The sequence below is a fragment of the Castor canadensis genome, chromosome 9 (assembly GCF_047511655.1).
Source record: "Castor canadensis chromosome 9, mCasCan1.hap1v2, whole genome shotgun sequence".
Taxonomy (NCBI): Eukaryota; Metazoa; Chordata; class Mammalia; order Rodentia; family Castoridae; genus Castor; species Castor canadensis.
In genome coordinates this window covers 150,525,897-150,546,137 of record NC_133394.1, presented here as the reverse complement: position 1 = coordinate 150,546,137, position 20,241 = coordinate 150,525,897, and the positions used below count along the sequence as shown (strand labels likewise).

The window sequence follows — 20,241 nt, the reverse complement described above, 5'->3', positions numbered from 1 at the left end:
AGTTTGGGGTTTTCCCTCCTCTGGGGAGTTGGGACCTGGCCAGGCTCATCAAACACAGAAGATATGGAAGAAGAAGAAGTGAGCTTTGGCTCAGCTGGAACCCAAGAGCAAGCAGCTTCTCAGTCCCTGGGGAACCTGGGCCAAGCTGGGTTGTGGGAGCCTTGAAGGAAGATGGATGAAGATGTCACAGCGAGGCTGTCAAATTAGAATGTCGCTTCCTAAGGGACCCCCTCCCTCACTGGGGCTCACCTTACACAGGGAACACTGTGGGCACTGGGAGATTTGGGGACCCAGGGACTCCTGCTTCATCGGGTGAGCTGTCAAAGTCCTCAGCCCTGATCGCCAACCTGGGTAAAGAGACCTTGGACAGGTGTCTCAGTGGCTCTGTGCCTCAGTTTCCTTCCATGTAACATGGGCGATTATAAGGAGTGAGTTAGGGCAGGGAGTTTGGAAAGTGTTGGTCTGCCCTGGCCTTCCCTCCCCTAGGAGGCCTCTGGGACCCCTGTGCCCAGGCCACTCTACTCCTGCACTTCCATTTCCCAGGGCACTTCCTTGTCCAGGCCTCTTGTTCTGTGTCCTTGTCACCTCAGGCTGTGTGCTCCTCAAAGACATGGGTGCATCTTGTTCCATCCTCCATCTCTCAAAGGCACCTCCTCTCTGCAGCTACCAGGAGGTTCTCTGAGGTCCTGACTGTGGTATGGAAGAATGAAGGATGCATCCAGTGACCCTGGTCACATTTTCTGTCACGATGCTTGCCCTGTCGCTCCCTCCTTCCATTTTCTCATTCACTTGTTGGTTCCTCAAATGTGTCTCCAAGAGGTCCAGGAGCAGAGAAGAGTTGATGGGCTCCTGATGGTAGATGGAGAGAGAGGCGGCCATGTAAATAGGCCTATTCCCTGTGGTGGCTGTGGGGACAAGAGAACACACATGGGAGGTGGTGGTTGGTTGGGAAAGACGTCTGGGGAATGCGCAGGGGGCTGGGGCCTCAGCATGGTGGGGAGATGGAACTTCCACCTGTCCACTGTGACACTCCAGAACTTGGAACTTGGAACTTGTGATAGGCTCCAGTGACTTCCTGTCCAGGTGTCTATCTCATCAGCTATGACATAGGGTGTCAGAAGCACTTGGCAGGAGAGAGGAGGCTGAAGGCCTTCTGTCAACCTTCCTAGTCATCGGGGGGACTGTGATCCCCCCCACTATCTGATCATGAGTTTGTTGGAATCCATCTTGGTATTTAAACAGCTGTGGAGACTAATCCTCATGAAGGAACTCACCTTGTGAAGAAGTGAGTTTCCATGGGGTTCCCTAAACCCCAGACAGTTCAGATGTCCTGCTCTGCCTCACTGCTGTGCCTCGGCTGTCATAGAAGCTGTGTGGCTGAGATGCTCACAGGCATTTTCTTCCCAGCGCTCAGGAGGCAGAGGAAGGAGGATCAAGAGTTCAAGGCCAGCCTGAGCTACATAGAGATATCCTGTTTCAAAAACCAAGGGCAGGGAGTGTAGCTGAGTGGTAGGGTGTTTGTCTACCATGCGCCAGGTCCTGGGTTTGATCCCAGCACTGAACACACAAGTCCTGCCCATCCTGTCTGGAGAAGACTTCACAGTTTGTAAGACATTTCCCGCTGGTGCTCTGTGTGAGTCTTATAACACCCATGTAAGACAAGGGACAACAAAGAACTGAGTCATGGTAAAGGTTCCGAATCTTCCAAGGCCACACAGCTGGAGTGAAGGGCAGAGGCTGGCTCTTCTCTGACCCTCAACTCCCAATGGATTGATCTGGAAAGGCCATCTTGGGCTGCCCCAGGTTCCACCTACTGGTGCTTGGACATCCACATGAAGATGTGACCCCACTGAATCCCCAAATTCAGTGGTAGAGATTCAGATGTGACCCCTGGGAAATCGCAGAGCCCTGTCTTCCAAGGGACTTAAACAAAATCAAGACAGTTTGAGTCTGTTGTGTTCGGAATGGTTTTGGAACAGATGTGACCAGTTTGAGAGGCTTGCTGCCTGCCAGGCCACTTGGTGTCCTAGCAATGGCACTGACATTGGGAGAGAGGAAGCATACGCTCTGGATCAGGCTAGAAGCTTCCCAGACACTGTGGGAAGACCAGGGTGATCTAAGCCTGGTGCCTAGCCATGCCCGGTACAGAGGACAGTAAGACATATGCATTAAATGGTATGTTTTCTGCTTGTGAAAATTAATTTATTGGGGTGAATTTGGAAAATGCACACACTAAAGTAACAAAAACACATGGGGCCCACCACTGGGGGCCACGCCCCTCTGCAGTGGCACTCACCCTCATGCAGTCAGGCCTTTGCAGAAGCTGAGGCCACACTGTGTGTGATGATATTTAATGTTATGTCCCAAGTAACGTGCTTCATCACACCTCCTTTTGGAGAGGTGGGATGATGTTTGGTCAAGACAGCAGATTCTGGAGCCAGCACATTTACTCCTTCCGTACCTCAGTTTCCCCACGTGTAAGGTGGGAAGTGCAACGCCTCCCTGTCACACTTGGGGTGAATGGTTTAAGTGTGTGAAGGCTTAGAATAGGCCTGGCGTTATTATGGTTTGAATCTAAAATGCTCCCCCATGGGCTGGTGTGCTGAGGTTTGGTCCCCAGCTGGTGGGAGGTGGGGCCTGGCTGGAGGAAGTGGGTCCCTGGGGGCGTGGCTTGGAAGGATAACTTGTCCCTTAGCCCCTTTCTGTTTGTCTCTGCCTCCTGTCCACCATGAGGTGAGCTGATTGTCCACCACACTCTCCCGGCCATGTTGTTTTAGCCTCACCTCAGGCCCACAGCAATGGAGTCAGGCAGCAATGGACCGAAACCATGACCCAAAATAAATCTCTCCTCCAAGATATTTCTCTCAGGTATTTGTCACAGCAATGGAACGTCTGATGAATACAGGCATATAACAAGTATTCATTGAATATTTGATGTCATTTTTATTTTCATATTAAAAAATTGTAGTTATTGACATCCTACCAGCTACCTACTATGTGCTGGGCATTTTCCGAGGTCTTTTCACACATTGCTATATTGAATCTATAAATGGCATCAAGAAATCAGTCTTGGCTTTTTTTGAGGCACTTCCCAGGCCAACGGCTGCATTGAGATGGAGTTGATTGCTCCTTCCCAGCCAGAAACTCATTGAAGTGGACAATGAATGCAAACTTTGTACTTTCTATGAGAAGCAGATGGTCTCAGAAGTTATTCCTGGCGCTCTGGGTGAAGAATGAAAGCCCAAGTCAGTAGCAGGAATGACAGACAAGGTTTTCCTGTGAGGCAGGGTGTCTTGACCCATGGCCAACTTCACCTACTACTGAGGAGAGTTCCTGCTACAGACCAAGGAGAACTAGAGAGAGAAAGCACCCATCTGTTAGGGCTGCATTGTGGATGCCAACTGAGTGCTCTCAACTTGGTTATTATAAAAAAAAAAAAAATAAAGGAGAGAAGGGTATTTCTGGATTGACTGATACAACTGTCCCTCGTCATCTGGGGCCCAAAAGAGCTAGCAGAATCTGCAAACTTTTCAGTCTCTCTAAAGAAAGTCAGAAAGTCCTTGAGCAAAGAAGGTAAGAAACCCAGGACCAAAGCACCCAAGATTCAGAGACTTCTTACTTACATGTCCTGCAACACAAACGCTGGCCTATTGCTTTGAAGAAACAACACACTAAGAGAAATAAGGAAGTGGGGGGCAGAATATGCTAAACTTTTGGTTAAGTGGGTGAAGGAAGCCAAAGAAAAATGCAAAGAACAGATTGCAAAGACATGAATGCTGTCCTCTCTGAGAGCTTTGCTTCTAAGTCTGAGTCCAGTCAAAAGTAAGAATCTTTAACAAATAAATGATCAGACCTCAAAGAAAAAAATCAGTCTTGTCTGCCGTTTCATGGATACTGAAACTGATTGACACTTGGAGCAGAAAAGTCACTTGCCAAGTCATATAGCACTCAGCAGAGCCAGGTTTCCAACTCTCAGTCTGGTCTGACCCCAAGTCCCTGGCCTGAGCCCAGTTCACTGCTCCCTGTCTCAGCGACCAGGAAACCAGACTGGTGCTGTTGACTTGTCTAGCATTGGTCGTGCTGCTTCCTGGGGCTGTGTGTGCAGAACAGGAGACATTTATAGTCCATTTGCAACCCACCCCCTGCCCCCAATTATTTTAAACCAGCTGCCACCTCTCCCTGAAGCATCCTTATGTAGCTGGGACAGAAAGACCCCAGAGCCAGCCTTTCCCTAGGGCCTGCCAGATGCCGGCATCCCATAAATGAGCACACAATCAGGCCGAAAGCCACTGACGTCAGGAACTGGAGAAAAGACCTAAGGACAAAGAAAGGACATGGGCTCTTGAGTTTGAAGTCTTGGGACCCATGTACCCCAGGAATGAGTAGCAGGGGGAGTCCCATGGTAAATTGGGAAGAGTCTAGGTGGGTCTTAGGTCAACTTTAGTACAATCTGTGTGACCTTTTCCTCCACCTCATCTGTAATGTGGGGCTGTGGGTGGGGCACTGATTTCCAGCAAGGCTGCAGCAAGGACCAGGAGAACGGAGCTCAGAGTGCTCAGTCCAGATCCCTCAGAGCAGAGGCCTGGTCTACAGTGCTCTGGACTTTTCTCCATGATGTTGGGCACACAGTAGTTGTGAGGAGTGCGACTGAAGAGGTGATATGAACACCCAACAGATTTGTGTCTATGCTTTCCCCTCTGCCATCCTATATGGGTTCCAGTGGGTAGTTATGGGGTGCAGGGAAGGGAGCAGGGGAGGGAACATGAGGGAGAAAAGCCTTGTGAGTAATGGCCTGTGCAGGAACCAGAGCCAGCACACCAGTGTTCCAGTCCTAGTGTTAAAGTAAGAATCTTTAACAAATAAATGATCAGACCTCAAAGAAAAAAAATCAGTCTTGTCTGATGGGCCCCAGGGTGCCTGAGACTAAAGTCAGCCATAGTTTGAAGTATAGCTTGGTCATAGAGCAGTTCCCTAGAATGCAAAAGGTCCAGGGTTCAATCCCCAGTGTCGTAAGAAAACAGATCTAGGACTGCAGAGGGCAATTTACAGGGGACTTAGGGGCAGATAGGTGGTCATGGATGGTAGCAAAGCCAGTGGATCCCCAGACTTGAGTCAGAAGAAGGGGGATGTATATTGGTCAGGACAAAAGTGACTTCATTCAAGTGGGCATGCACCTGGTTTATCTTAACTAATATGGAAGAGTCAGGCACACTCCTGGTGCCAGGGTCCAGTCCTAAGTCTCCACATACCTTGTTAATGGTTTTGACTGTTTGCTAGGAAGCAAACCCACCAGGGTCACTCAGGGGCAGTCATGGAGTTGTGATTCAAGATGGCTTCAATTGTGTCAGGAAGCATCCATAAACTCAAGTGCCAGTCAAGGCTCCGTCACCTGTGAGCTCTGCAAATCAGTTATCTCACTTTCCCCTTTGGCAGAAAGGGCAAATAATATGCTTAACTCATGGAGCAGAATATGTGTTTAGCTTCTTTTTCTTTTCCTTTTTTTAGGACAGGGTTTCACTATGTAGCTCATGTTGATCTCTAACTCATGATCCTCCTACCTCAGCCTCCCAAGTGCTGGGATTACAGGGGAGTACCACCATGTCTGGGTCATCATAGAGCCTGGCACAGAGGAAGCACTCATTCATGTGAATCACCACCACCAATCATCATTGCAATATTGTGTTAATTGAAAGAAATAAGGTGTATTAGCTACATATTATAGGTAACAAATTACCCCTTACTCTCTTAAAGTCCTCACCATTATCCATTTAGAAGGGTTGGTCATGTGGCTTGGCTCTGCAGGATGGTTTTCTGCTGGTCTTTCCTGTCACTCTGCAAAAGGTTCACCTGGGGCCTGGTGGTTGAGGAGGACCTTGGGGCTGGTGGCTGTGCCAGCCATCAGTTGGCTGTTCTGTTGAGCTAGTATGCTTGTCTCTGCTTCATGTGGCTGCTCAGCCTCCAAGAGGCTCACTCAGGTTTCTGCACACAGAGTTCTAAAGGCAGTGTTCCAAACTAGAAAGGAGGATCTGCAAGGTGTCCTGAGACCCAGACTCAGAACTGCCAGGGTCACTCTGCCCCTTTCTATCAGTGAAAGCATGTGACAAGGCCCAAACTAGGGGAAACTCTTTCTTTCTGGGAGGAGCAGCGGAGTCTCATTGCCATAGATGTGTGTACAGAGGTGGGAGAGATCCTTGCAAGCAGTCCCCCCGGGAGAGAACCCACCTTTGGAGGTCCTGATTCCTCACCAGGCACTTTAACTTCCACGAGCATCACCCATGGCATCCACATGGCAAAGCCAGCAACCTGGTGATTGAGGGCTTTGCTGTGGCACTAGGAATATTCTGGCCAAGTCTGCAGAGCCGTGAAAATGACTGGGATGGTGGGATTCTGGCTGTGCTCTGGAGCCAGGAGCAGGGCACTGGGTGCTTTTCCTCAGTGAGCTTGCAGGGTCTTAGGAAACTCTGTAACAATACAGTGCATTCTGAACTAGAAGTAGAATTCCTGCTGAGCAGCAGGATCGTGAATTTGTGTTGAGTTTGACAAGAAGCCTGTGCATATCTGCAGAAGTGCACGGTTCTACCTGGGCCTTGGAGGAGAGCTCATGATTTTTGAGGGGCCTCACATGGCAGAGGAAATGGAATGACCTGGCTGCAGTGTGTCTTGTAGGAGAACTTGGGAGCTCTAGGGGAGCTGGCTTTAAAGGCCCAGTCATGCTTCTCCATCTGCACACTAGTGGCTTCTGCCGGTGAACTTTTGAAACCCATAGTTTTGGGTTGAATGGAGTCATTAGCAGCAGAAAACTGCTGCTAACGACAAGAAAGGTGGTCTTACGTAAAATATAAAAATTATCCAATAACATCCCCAAAGGGCAGCTGCAGCAGCGAGGACTAAAGGGCCCATATCATGGAGGGGAGAACCATGAAGAGTCTGTCCTCTGGGGTCTTCTGACATGTGGGACAGGGACAAGGCTGAGAGTCCAGATATGGTGCCATGGTTTGGAACTGGAACATCGTCCATCCTGAGTTCAAACCCCAGTACCACCAAAAAAATAATAAATCTGTCTTTGTGGAATGTCCTCCAAAGGCCCAGGTGTTAAAAACCTGGTCCTTGGTCTGTGGAGCCACTGGGAGGTAGTGGGACCCTAGTGGGAGGTAGTTGGGTCACTGGGGCCATGCCCTTGAAAGGGTACGGGGATTGGGCTTTTTCCTCTCTTTGCTTCCCAGCAGGCATGAGGTAAGCAGCCTTCTCCACCACGTGCTCCAGCCATGGTGTCCTGTGCTGCCACAGGCCCAAGCAACAGGACCAACCAACCATGCACTGAAATCCCAGAATCTATGAGCCAAAACACACTTTGCTGTTTTTGATGATCTTGTGTATCTTATCACAGTAATGGACAGTTAACTGGCACACCTGTTCTAGGTGTGTGAGACAGAATGGGCTTCCCTCACCTGGCTGGCTGCAACCCAGACAGACATTTGCCAGATCCCACAGCTGTGCAGAGCGGGAGGAGGAAAATGAATAAGAAGGCCTCTGAGCAGCAGAGCGGCGGTCTTCACAGAGATGAATGGATGGGCCCTCAAGCTCGATTGGAGCCAGAGGTGCTGTGGGTACACAGAGCCTCATCTGGTGCCTGCAGGCTTTCTGAGCTCATGGCCCCCTGCCACCTGAGGGGGCACTTCCAGCAGGGTGCTGACCTCACGGGGGTTGGACCTAGGGTGAAGATTGAAGAGGATGAGAAGTCAGAGAAGAGGGTAGAGTGAGGGAGTGTCACTGGCTGAGAAGCTGGGAGGTGACTGATTTGTTCTCTTCTTTCACAAATGAAGCAGATGAGCAGGGTAGACAGAGGCAGGCATGCTCCTCGATGAAGGAGCCATCTGTCTCAGCAGCAAACTTGGAAGACGAGGGTGAGGCAAAGGCGGGAAAGAGGCATCGGTTGTCTTAAGTGATTAAAAAGGAAAAGAAAACTGACATTCTATTATGAAAGGGGTTTGGCAGGTTTTAGAGAGAGAGAGAGAGAGAGAGAGAGAGAGAGAGAGATTTGTCTTGATCAGTGTGATATTTAGCAGAATTGAAACTGGGGATGGATTCAGATTAAGTTGAAAAAATAGAACAGTTATCTAAGACTCGGGAATGGCTCAGCCCACTGTCTCATTGGGAAAGCTGAGGCCTGGGGATAAAAAATGGCTGTTTAAGGACCTCGTAACTGTATTACAAAACCACTCTATTATTTCTTCTCTGGTGCTGGGAACTCTGGTATTTTCCCATCTCTGGGTCACCTCCCCACTCATATGGTCCCTCCTTTTGTTCGGCACCCCCCAAACCTGCCCCCAGGTCTGAGCACACCTGTTCACCTGTTGGAGGGGGTCGCTGAACAGAGCCACTTGGTGGCAAAGGCTATGTCATTGTCCCCATTCCTTAATGATTCATCTGGACCCATGAGTTACTTAACGGCATAGTTTCAAATTCTTAACGCATGGATTTTTCCTTATTTTGTTATCTGTATTTTAATTGAATTATAAATAGAGAATAATGGTCTATATGATTTTGATCTTTTTAGTTGTTAGGGATTGTTCCATGCATGTCATTATGTCAGACTTGTTGTGGTCTTTAATTTTTCTTTGTCCTTTTGGTATATTTTTTGTGTTCTTGATCAATCAACTTCCAAGAATGATCCATACCTATGATCCATTCCTACATTTCAGTGAAGGTAGATTCAGAAATTTCTCTAAATTTTTAATTTCTTATTAATTTTGGTTTTGTGTGTTTTGAGGCTGTGCTTTCAGTGCCTATGAGTCTGGTGTTTACCTGTTACACAATAGATCTTTTATAATTAAGGGATCTTCTTTATCCTTAATGCTTTATACTTTCAAGTGTGTTTGTGTAATGTTAGTATAGCTATATTTATTTTATTTGGTATTTGCTTGGTTCAATTTTTCATATACTTTTACAATTAATCATCCTCTGTCCTTATATTTGGGGTATGTCCTTGTTAACAATGTATAGCTGTATTTTTTATTTTTAAAACTCCAATAGGATAATCTGACTCTTTAATGGACAGCTCAGTCTGTGTATAAGTATTATGATAATAGGTATATACATTTACTTCCACCATCTTTTACAATCCTTACTATTCCTGCCTTTGCTATGTTTCTTGTTTTCTATTTTCTTGCTTTGTAGAAAACAGATGAAGCTTTGTTTTATTTCCTCTTTATCCTAGGTATACATGCATGTCAATTCTTCTTGCTTCTACCCTTTTGAGTTTCAGTGTGCACTCTTGGTTTATTATCTCCAACTTCTCTTACACATCAGACCCTGAGCAGCTTTCATTCTGATGCCTCCTTCTGTATTACTCTTATGGCCCAGTAATGTAGTTCCTCTTGTTCTTCTACTTCTCACACCCCTCTGATTGTTATTTTATAGTCGATACCTGCAATTCTTTTGCTTATTTCTTTTCCTTTTGGGTTCAATTAATTCTCCCTGGGGCACATTGTTTACTAGTATTTGTTCAGCAAGGCATTTGAGCAGTAAACCTCCCTAGACTGCCTGAAAATGGATTTTGTGTTCACAGGTGAATGATTATTTATAAGTTAACCCTGGTCCCAGTCCTCGGGAGCTCATAGCGCAGGACACAGACACCCAGCCTCCACCTTCCTCAGGGACTCAGATCCTGGCAGCAAGTCCTGGATCGATACCTGCTGTATCGATGCCATGTGTACAGGATGATCCCGGAGCCCTGGCCCAGGGGGTCCCCCGTGGTGGCAAATGGAGAACGTGGGAGTGGAGGAGCAGAGACAGGAACTGGCACCCAAAGGGGAGGAGCTGCAGGAAGGTCCTAAGCACCAAGCTCTGTGATTGGCAGCTCAGCCTCTGGGCCTTCCTCAGAGTGGGCAGGGAGCATCCAGACAGTTCCCCAGAGCAGGGATGAAACTACACTTGCACTCTGTGATGCTCCTTTGTAGTTTTTATTTACTTTTATTCTTTTCAGTTTTTGAGACAGGGTCTGGCTATGTAGCCCAGGCTGGCCTCAAATTCTCAATCCTCCTGCCTCAGTGCTGGGATGACAGAGCTGGGGCCACCACATCTGGCATCTGTAAAGCTCCTGTGAGAGGCATTTTCACAAATTGTCTTCATATACATCTCTGCATCTGTACCATCTTCCTGCTCAAGAGAGGAGGGCAGGCAAGACAACCATGGTGCAGACAGACAACTGTGAGGTAGAGATGGAAATTTGCAGTGTGATGTAGAATCCATGTAGGCTCCAGCTCAGCGCCCTGGCTTCAGTGGCCCTAACTCCTGGTTTGGGGGGAGCTCTTCCAAAGAGAAAGCAGAGACCAAAAAGGCAACATTTAGTAGTAATTGTTACCCTACTGTCACTTATCGAGCACCAGCTGTATGCTAGCAGCTAGCTGTACCTGTCACAAAAACAGCATCTCACTTAAACTCCATAATGACTCAGGAAGTTTGCGACAGTCACCTCTTGCAGAGAAGAGACTGCAGTCCAAAAAAGCCACTTGCTTCTTGTGCAGATCAGAGATTAAAATTTGGCACTCTGTCTTTAAATACTGCAATTTCTCCATCACAGATTGGTGCCTTCCTTCTCTGGACAGATGATAACCTGGTCACTTCAGGACCAGGGATGGGGCACCCTGGATAGCACCAGGTACACTGTGCCTCACTGGCTCCCTCTTTGATGGCCAAATTCCCTGAAGGAGCCCATGTGGGTCCTGCCCAAATGAAACAAGGAGAGGATGTGTTAAAGTGGAAACGGTTGACTCTGCTGCTCCCTAGGGCACCCGACTAGGAACTGTGGGTCTGCTTCACTGGCAGTTGCCCTGGAGGATGGGCACAAGTCCACACACTGCACAGAAACCAGCCAGGTGAAGAGGCAGGGGGAGAGGAGTGTTAGAAACAGCTTCAGATTTGGGGGTCATGGTGTTCATCAAGTGAGCGTGTTGTCGCATGGCTCTGGTCTGGCTTTCTGTGAGGGCCTGCACAACTGGCTTGTCTCATCTTCTGTAGGTGCTTTGTGAATTTTCTTGAATAAATGAATAGAGGTGTGACATGGAAGGAGATAGTGACAACACAGAGCATGGCTCCGTTAAAGCCCATGAAAGGAGAGGTGGCAGGTTAGGCATCTGGGTGGGCTTCCTGGAGGAGATGGGGCTGGACAAAGGGTCCTCCTGGTCCCCAGAGTCAGTCTGAAGTGACAGGCAGATGAGCACAGGATGGAGAACCAGGAGGAAAGGGTTGATCCTGAACCAGCCCCTGGCACATAAAAAACAGTAGTTGCTATTTTCCAAAGAAATGGAAGGTGCCTGGAGACCACTCAGTCAACATCCCTGCTGAGTAGAGGAGGAACATGTGGCTGAAAGACAGGACTTTGAATGAGGTCCCATGGCTGGTCAGGGGACAGCTGTGACATGACACCAGCCTGGTGCCCTGATCTCAGTTCTCACCCCACCACACAGGGCAGCATGGATCCAGCATTTTCCCAATCAACACCTGCTTGTCATTGTGCCTGGAAGTGTCGCCTGAGTCCTGTAGATCCAGGAGCAACATCTAAAGGCTGTAAACATTCGTGAGACTATTAAGCTGCTGTGTAAAAGCCACCGCAGACTTCCTATTTCTGGGAGTACCCTGAAGTGTGCCCAGGACAGTCGTCACTGAAGAAGGCTTTTATTAGTGTGTAACTGGAGGAGGCACTTGGCCTGACTGGCTCCCATCCAGGTGGCAGCGGAGCTCTCCAGCAGCAGCGTTGGGGCTGGGCTCTCGCAGAGTCCTCAGCAGTCCACAGTTTGCTGCCATTGCATCTCTCCAGGTGTATTCCCCGTGTACTCGCTTCTCACGTACATGCCTCAGTGCCGAGCTGCTCACTGTTTTTGCGAAGCAGATTGTGACCTCCTTCTTCCTTCTCTCTCTGTGCTTCCAGTCCAAGTCCCTGCTGTCGTCATGCAGTCCCCTGCTCAGTCTCAGCTTCCCTTTCCCTAAAGCACGCATTTCACCGGGCATGCGCGGGAAAGATGTGATGTTTGCTTCCCCAGAGCAAAACGGAAATTCTGCCTGCCTTGGTTGTCGGTTTTGGGATAAAGGAGTGCTTACATAACCTCTGACCTTTGAAACGACACAGATAGTGCCTTGAAAAAATGTCAGCTGCCAGATGAGTTGGAGCCTGGAAAACGCCCACCCTCTGCGGAGCTAAGAGCTCCTTTGGAGGTTCTCAGTTGGTCATTGAGAAACGGATGTAAGAAACTGATTCATCATGGTGACTTCTAACAGCAAGTTATTAGAAACAGAAAAGTGTCCAATTGATTAAGTAAACGAAGCAGTGGCTGTTAACATGCATTCAGCACATATTGACTGCCTACTGTATACCACGGTGGGCATTAGGTGGGAATCCAATGAGGAATGGGCCATGCAGCTGTTAACGTAGGGTGCTAGGGAGGTGATACTGGGGGAGATCTTACAATAAATTAAAAAATTCCACCATCTTAGTTCTGTCGGAAACTCATGTGACACTGGGATAGTGGGGAAAAACAGAGTTTTTTAAAAAAAAACATTTGCATATTTTTAATTTGGAAGTGCTTCTGGGAGGCACTGTGTGTGTCTGCATGTCGGAAGTCACAGCCCTTTGGAGGTGACATGGGTGTCCCCCATGTAAGAAAGGCTGCTGGCCCCAGGACAAGTTTTCTCATGGGGCAGAGTGCAGAGTGTGGGTGTGTCAGTGCATGTCCACACTTCTTCCTCCAGGCTCTCAGGGGACCTCCAGGTCTTGGATCCACTCATGCTCCTGCCCCAACAGGGACCTGCTGCCACCTCCACAGAGCACTGTCCTTGTCGGAGCAACACAGGTGTTTCTTCACCTGCCGCACATTCTCCCCGGGGACCAGGAGCTCAGCACAGCTGTTGGAGGTAGCTGCTGTGTGCACGCCCTCTGGGAGAGGGAGATGAGCCAGTCACCAAAGGGCTTTGTGTACTGGCTTGCCTTTGTCCTTGCACCATGAGCTGGACTCTACTACTGTAGGTGCTTAGTGGATTGAAAGTGAATATTATTCCATGGGAATTTTGTCTTTTTATTTTTGACTTAATGAGATCTACCTGAATTAAATTGTCATGTGTACAATGAACACTTACCATTTATAGAGGACTGTAAACATTACGCTCCTTAATATTGAAAATTCTCCATATTAATTTCAGCTTCACATTTGCAGAGGCCTCCAAGGAGTTGTAATTGGGGCTCAAAGACGAGTGAGGCAGGTTTCCAATCCTGGTGGGGTTTTAGGGTTCCCAGGGATGCACAGCAGGCTCTGGGAGACTGGGGGAGATGCCTGGCCCCATGGGAACTGGGGGTGGGGATGACAGGGTGGCTGAAGAAGGTTGCTGGAGGAGGACATGTCCAAGCTGGACTGTGAAGGCTGGATGGGCATTAGCAGGTGGAGGGCAGGCACAGAAAGATGGGGAGCTGAGTGTGAGGAGCAGGTGGAGGGCCATGAGGCTAGGACTACCCTACCCTTTGGACGTGGTGGTCCCAAAGGTGACCTTGGACACAGGAGGCCATCAGATCTGGTTCTGAGACCCTAACTGCACAGTCACACCCAGTGCTCTGGGTGCACAGCAGGGGAAGACTTACTGACCCAGTCACTCCTGCCAACCCTCCTTCTGCTGTGTTGCTCATAGCATTTGCCACCGTCCCACACAGACATCTGCTCCGTGTCTGTCTCCTCCCCTCTGTGCCGGGCTGGGAGAACTGGGCTCCTCCGTGCAATTCCCATCCCTGGCACTCAAAAAATATTCAATGAATATTAGAGTGAATGCATGACCTAACAATGAGCAGTTAAGCACTTTGGTTCTCTTGAAAGCCGGATACTCCGTGTCCTGGTGTATGGAAAAATGGAGAAATGAGGGGTCGCAGGGGAGGGCTGGCGAGGGAGTGCCTTCTGCATTTATAAGCTGGGTTCAACCAGTTTATTTAGTTTTTCCTCTGGCGTAGAATGGGGGTCTTCCAGGCCCTGGGTACAGGTGTTTGGCTGGGTCATCTACTCAAAAAAATGGAGGGTACTATATTAACCATTTTCACGCATACGATTCAGTGGCTTTTGATGCATCCACAATGTTCTGTGTCTATCATCACTGTGTAATGTCAGAACACTTTCATCATCCAAAAAAGAAACTCTGTGCCTTTAAGCTATTCTCTCAGTGTGGGGCTCTGGCAGCCACAGATCTGCTGTCTGTCCATAAGGATTTGCCTCTCCTGGACATTCCATCTAAGCAGAATCACAGTGTGTGGTTTGTATCCGGTTCTTAGCATAGTGTTTTCAGGGTTTATCCACATTGTATATTGTTCCTTTTCATGGCTGATTAATATTCTTTATGAGTAGACCACAGTTTGGTGGTCTCTTTTTCTGGGCTGTTTCTACTGGGGCATCTATGAGTAATTAACTTCCAAAATGAACAAGATCTCATTATAAAGATCTAAACCTTATGGAAAGACACACACAATAAAGGGACCATTCCCAAGGACCCCGCCTCCCAGTCATCATCTGCCTTTTCTATGGCCAGTGGACCGAGATGCAGTGACCCCAAGTCCCCCCTCTCACCTTTATGCATGGTCACAACCTTTCCTATGTGGCTTCCAGGTTTCTCTCCATACCGCCGTCTGCTCTCCCTGGGGCTGGGTCTCTCCCCAGCCCCCTCCCCCAGTTGCCAGGACCTCCTCGCAGCTTCTCTCCCGGTGCATGGGACCAGCGCCTGTGTCAGTATTTCTGCAATCGTCCTCACCCTGCATCTGGTGTAAGTGTCTGTGGGTCTCTCCCAGTGTCTGTGGGTCTCTCCCACCAGAGTGTGGGCCAGGGACCATACCTGGTCAACTCTGACTGCAGAAAAGTGCTTTGCTGTAGGGGAACATTTGTGGGATGGGTGAGTTGCCACAGAAACCCAGTTTTATGTCATAAAAGGACAGAATGTGACCATCCCTCAATAATGTATCCCAGTGACCCTGTGCCTACAGGTGGCCACTGTCTGCCTTCCAGCCTTGGATGAAGTTTACAGTCTAGACATCAGGCTACCAAATGAATGGCTCCCCTGCCCTCTCCCCTCACCTAGAATAGCTGTTCATTAAGAAAACTGTGACCTGGGGCTTAAAGATCCTTCAACTCCACTCCATAGCTTACTCAGCCCCTGATGGCACTTCCTTAAGGCCTGGATACCCTATGCTGCTCTATCTCCCACCCCTGCCTCTCAGAACTTTCTTTTTTTTCTTTTATAAACTTTTTATTAGAATATATTCGTTATACAGGGGGATTCATAGTGACAATTCCAATTAGACTTATATTGCACATTACTTACATTGCCCCCAGCCTCTCTCCCCCTCAGCCCTCTCCCCGCCTCACTTAAAGCAATTGCGAGAGATTTCTGTGTTCTGTTTCATATGGGTACATGAAGCCCATCTACCATATACCCGCACCTTAATCTCCTTCCCTCCCCTCTCCCCCTCCCACCAGTGCCCCCCACACCCTGTGCCTATTTTGCAGTGCAGGCTTTCCTTATTAATATTTAAGTGATGTTCAAAGGGGTTTCTCAGCCTACCCCTGCTGTGGATATACTTTACTTTGGTCCATTCAATTCCTTCCATGACTCTCTCTTACCCCTCTACTTCCCTCCCCACCGTTCTTCAGCAGCTTTCAATACACATCCTTACATCCCTTACCTTCACAGATGTTCTACGATGTTACTGATGCTCTATCGTTCTCTTTTCCTTTCCCTCCTTCCCCAAGTTCCATAGAGTAGTTCCAGTGTTACAAACATGTCCTACATATGAGTTTGTATATGGTCGTGCTTGTTTCTGTGCATATGTTTATCTTTTGGATCTCTCTTCCATGTATGAGAGAAAACATGTGGCTTTGTGTTTCTGAGCCTGGTTCACTTCACTTAACATGATGTCCTCTTCTCCTGCTGAGGGAGCACTCCCTGGGCTCTCACACCTGGGTCAGAAAAATGAGCTCCATGGAACTCCTGACCTCTCTACCTGTCTTCTGAGCACTGACCACCCCATTCCCCTGTGGGTCCTTACAGCCTCCTGTCTTCCAGAAGCCACCTACCTATTCCCACCAGGATGTGGGTGGGAACTGAAAATTCAACCAGCTTTAAAGTGGGCTTGGCGTCCTCACCTGTAGACCTATTACTGGGTCTTTCCCCGCCCCCTCCACTGCTGATTCAGAATTGCAGATCTGGGTCCTCTGGGGCTGTCCTAAGGGCAGCTGTAGCCACTAGGTAGGAGAGGCACAGGGCTGTCATGCCAGGCCAGTCCTGCTATAGCATAGCACTGACCTCGCTGCCTGCTTGCAGAGGACAGAGCAGGGACCCAGTTCTCCAGTACTGCCCACCTCTGGGCTGATAAAGGAGCTCCGCCCTTCTTGGTTTCTCATCCTGGCTCCCCGTGTGTGGGGCAGGTTGTGGGTACAGTGTCCCCACGGTACAACTCCAGGGCCAGATGACCTGGTGAGGTTTAGCGGTCCTCACTTCAGGCTGAGGACTGGCCCGTGAGCACCAATAGTTTATGAGAAGCCCAGAATGTGGGCTTCCAGCTGACTGTTGGCGCCCATGCATGAAGCCGGAGGCTCAGGCTAGATCCATGTCGGGAAGGACATGGGGTTCTCAGGGCAGAAGCCACAGCTGCCCACACTCCTGCTTACACCTTCTAGGGCCGCTGTCCACTCCAACCCTGTCCAGCCCCTTCTCCAAGTGCTGCTTCCACTTCCTTCCCTTTCTCAACAAACCTCTCCATCTACTTTTGCCTTGCTGTGGGGTGGCCCAGGCTCTAGCTCTTCCCCTCCCCCAGCGTGCCCTCCATCCCACAGAGTGATCCTTGCCTACTCCCTGGTGCCCTTCCCTTGTTAGCAATGAATAAAAGTAAAACCCTGGGTTTAGCCCAGAGTTAGCATCAACCAGTGTCTCATATCATCATTATTGTTTCAGCATCAACGTGGTCACTATGACAAGTCTGGGGGTCACGGAGCTCCACCCTCCTTTGCTGTGGTCCCAATTTCTCACCCACTTACCAGGAACTAAAACAGTTCCCGTGCACGGTTGCTAAGATAAATAAATTACAGGTGAAAAATCACAAATAATAATAGCTGTAAGAGGACTAGCATGTGTGTGTTTGCGGCGGGGAGCACTTGGAACACGTCAGGCCTTTCCCTCCTGCAGCAGGGGAATCCCATCTGCCCTCAGGAAAGCCCATTTCACCCCTCGGTTTGGAGTCCCATGGGCTCCCAGGGAGATGATGTGCGGAAAGTGGTTTGTAAGAGCTATAAAATGTTTATGATGATTACTACTAATTAAAATTTAGGGCAGCCAGGAGAGAGGCCTGGTGAGATCTCTGTCCTCCTTGTGGGAGTCTGTAGTCACAGAGTGAGACATCACAGCCAATGACAGTGGTGAGGTGGGCAGTTCCTGGGTCCTTGTCCCGCATCCTCTGCCCGTTCCATGAGCAAGTGATGAGTGGCCACTCTGCCAGGCACTGCTGTGGACATGGATGGCAGGGGGCCTTCCCTCAAAGTGCCCATGTCCATGGGTGAGACAGTCTGACAGGCAGCATGTAAATCAGAGTTATTCCCCAAAGTCCTCCCCATACATATGGTGCCAGCCCCGGCCTTCCCACCCCCCACCCCCAGGCCACCAGCTTCGTGAGGCCAAGGACTCTCTCATTTCTCTGTATATCCCCAACCCTCAGGGTCTGGCATTTAGGAGGTGGAGGGTAAATGTGTGGGTGACAGCTGACTTTGGATTAGGGAGGGACCAGGTGCTACAACAGGGCTCTTTACACCCCCCCTGGGACATTTCTCACTTCCTGGAATTCTCCCTCTGGCAGAAGGGCCCAGCAATGGATGGGAAACTAGAATCTTTCCAGATGTGGCCAGACTCTTCCAGGCCCCTACCTCAGTGCTTGCTCAGGTCTCAGGTCACCTGGATAGGCAGGACACTTCACGCAGAAGTCCTGAGTGTGGACAGATCTCTGCAGGCTGAGGGCGATGTCCACCACGCCTGCTTTCATGGAAGACACAAAGGGAGGCTTCGGTGGTCTTAACTGTCACACCTGCGTGGGGGACCAGTGTTCAGTCACTGTGGAGCTAAAAAATGCATCCTTGCACTCAGCAAGTCATTTGCTTTTGCCTTGCTATCATGGTGCTTATGGTTGAAGACCAAATGCAAGATTTACAATCTCCCCCAGCTAGTGAGTAGCAAAGGTGGAAACTTGACTCTGGTAGGCTGGCTCGAGAGCCTGAGCTCCTAACTACCATGCAGCAAATAATGAATACACCTTGTTCCTACTTGAGACTTGTCGGAGGTGGCGCTGCTTCCATACGAGGTTTTGCTGAGGCTCAGGGGACAGCATTTCCGTCTCTACCCACCTCACTTGGGAACATTTCACCCAGTGTGGTCGAACCCTGCAGAGGTGCAAAGATGAAACTGGTAGGCAGGGGTTTCCTGGCCTGCATGGATGACCTGACCCCTCAGATCAGGGAGGTTCCTCTTCAATGAAGGCCTTGGAGACAGAGCTCCCACCCTTCTGCTGCCATCCTGGGAAACCTCAATCTAGCTTCCTACAGGGCTCCATTCCTGCTGGAGGCAAGTGGCAGGTATGCCTCCCTTAAGAAGGAGGTGTACCTATCACACCTGCACCTGTCTTGGTTCACTACTTCCGAAGAGTGACTAGAATATTGGATGAGTCACCTGAGAAGTGATACTTACCCCAAGTTAGTCCATGCAGACTTTGGAACCTCCCTGAGCTATGGTACCTGTGGAAACCTGAGCCGGATCTGCCTGCTCCAAAGTCTGAGGCTTGCTCTGAACTGGAAACAGGCCCCTGATCCAGGGCAGCACATTTAGACCGGGAGATGATGCTGCAGAGAGAGTGAGGAAGGAGGGCTGAGACCCGAGGTGCTCCCTGCCTGCCACTCTCTGTGATATCACCACCTGGGAAAGAGAAGGACATGCCTGCCAGAGCCAGGAGCACCAGCAAATGCTCTCTGAGTGGCACTGAGCCTTGAATGAGCCCTCCATATCTTAGACCTCAGTTTTCCCACCTATGGAGAGATAAATGTGGTCTGGAGCAGTTTCTCAGCCTTGCCTGCATAGGAGGATCATGGGAGTCCTATACCAGAGACTATAGTCCTAGGTCCTATACCAGAGACTACGTTCATTGGTCCAGAGGGGCCAGGGACTGACACTTTTGGAAGCCCCTTAAGCAGGGATTTTGGCATGTTGACAGGCATAGAAACCCTGGCCAGGTGATCTCTGAGATGGGAGCCACCAGGAGCTAATGCAAAGAAGACTGAATGAAATGCAGAGGGCAGAGAGGCTGGCTAGGGATTTCCTCAGTGTGCCTTTGGGAGTGCAGGCAGTGAAGGTGATTTACAAGCACCTGCTGGGACTGGATTTGCTGTCTCCTCCCTTTCAAGCTTCCCTCTGAAAATCACCAGGTAAAGCTGGAGCATGTACAGCCTGAGCTCCACACTGCTGCAATGCCAGCCCATGGGCAAAAGGGACCAGCAGTCCAGCTCAGGACTGATGAATGGGACCCCTTTAAACCATTTAAGTACTTATCTGTGGGAAGAGACTGGACTGTCTTCATTTTCGTTTTTAAAGATGATGGTGTGAGCTGGTTAGGGCTGTGGCCCAGGAGTGAAATTGCCTGGATCTGAATTCCAGCGCCCTGAGACTCCATCCCTCCTCCATGATGTGGGCGTGCTGGCCTATCCTAGCCAACGAATCTACGCTCTGCTGTGTGACAACCAACATCCCACGTCCGTCCCCATCGTAGTAGAGGTGGTCCTGGGGCAGGGGGTGGGGGGCCTCTCTTCCTTTCTTGTAGTTGAGTTTTGGGGGCTTTTTCTCCAGACTGCTTTCCGACAACAGAAATGACAGCATGACTTCTTCAAATGTTGCTCTTTCCGTCTGTGCCTCACCCTCAGGGCCCTCAAATCATTCTTCTTAGTCATCATTTGTGTCGGTCCAGTCCCAGCTGGCTGATGAATGACCGGCTGTCTCTCATCGCACTCTGCAATTGGCTAGCCATCCAGTGACGGGGTCTCTGCCAGGTCTGTAATGATTTATGGAAGTGGGAGGCTGGGTGACTTCTTGTGACCTGTGCAAATCAAGACCTGGGGTAGACACAGCTTGAAAAGGCGGGACGCTCAATAATTAAATGCCTTCTGGGATTGGGCGTGTGTTTTTAAGACTCAA

General features: G+C 49.5%; 1 pseudogene; it reads left to right on the top strand.

Annotated features, from left to right (window-relative positions):
- Positions 1-2,728: 2,728 nt before the first annotated feature.
- Positions 2,729-3,826, top strand: LOC109695707 (small ribosomal subunit protein eS6-like; annotated as a pseudogene).
- The last annotated feature ends 16,415 nt before the right edge of the window (positions 3,827-20,241 follow it).